The sequence below is a fragment of the Octopus sinensis genome, linkage group LG7, assembly GCF_006345805.1.
Source record: "Octopus sinensis linkage group LG7, ASM634580v1, whole genome shotgun sequence".
Classification (NCBI taxonomy): Eukaryota; Metazoa; Mollusca; class Cephalopoda; order Octopoda; family Octopodidae; genus Octopus; species Octopus sinensis.
In genome coordinates, this window is record NC_043003.1 from 68,322,179 (window position 1) to 68,323,063 (window position 885).

The following is an 885-nucleotide window of genomic DNA, read 5'->3' on the forward strand; positions in this document are numbered from 1 at the left end:
CTTGGAGTCCCATACAGGACGAAGGCATTTATCGATTTTTTCCTGCGGTGCATTTTCTGTTCTTCTTGTTTTTTTGTTTATTACTTTATAAATTATTGTTTTTTTTTGTGTGTTTTCCACGATGTGTTGTGGAATATGAAGGTGCAATTTGTCTCCTTCTTTGGAGAAGAGTGCCTTTGTGCGGTTTATCTCTTGTGTGGTGAATGTTACAATTGTTCTTTTTTGTTTTGTTACGTCCGCAAAATTCGTTTTGAATTGGCAGTAGAAGTGTTAATTGTGGCAGTGTTAATTGAAGTCATGGTAGTGGAGTTGGTGTTGGCGGTATTAGCAGCAGAAGGCTTGGATGTAGCATTTGACGTCGTAGTAGTGGTGTTGGTGTTGGCGGTGTTGTCTTTGGTAGGCGGCTTTGTGCCAATTCGTTGTTGTTGTTGTTGGTGGTGATGGTGGTGGTGCTGGCATTCATGTTTTCGTTTGTATTCATTTTTGAAATCCCTTTCTCTGTCCCTTTATCATCAACAAGTGGTGTGGGGAGTGAGGGGAAATCTAAGTTAATGTCTTTGGTCGCGGCGATGGTGAATGCGACGTTAGATTTGTTGTTGTTGTTGTTGGTGGTGGTGATGGTGGTGACAGCGGTGTTCACGCTGCAGATAGATAGATAGATAGATAGATAGATAGATAGATAGATAGATAGATAGATAGATAGATAGATAGATAGCTAAATGTCATTCAATTAAAAAGATTCATTAAGAACGCAAACATAACATGTAAGACGTCTGAAAATGGCCAGATATATTTGGATACAACTCAGCTAAATAATACCACATTATAGACGACAAATATTAACAAGATAATCTACTTATGTAAAAATTAATCCCAATTATCAAC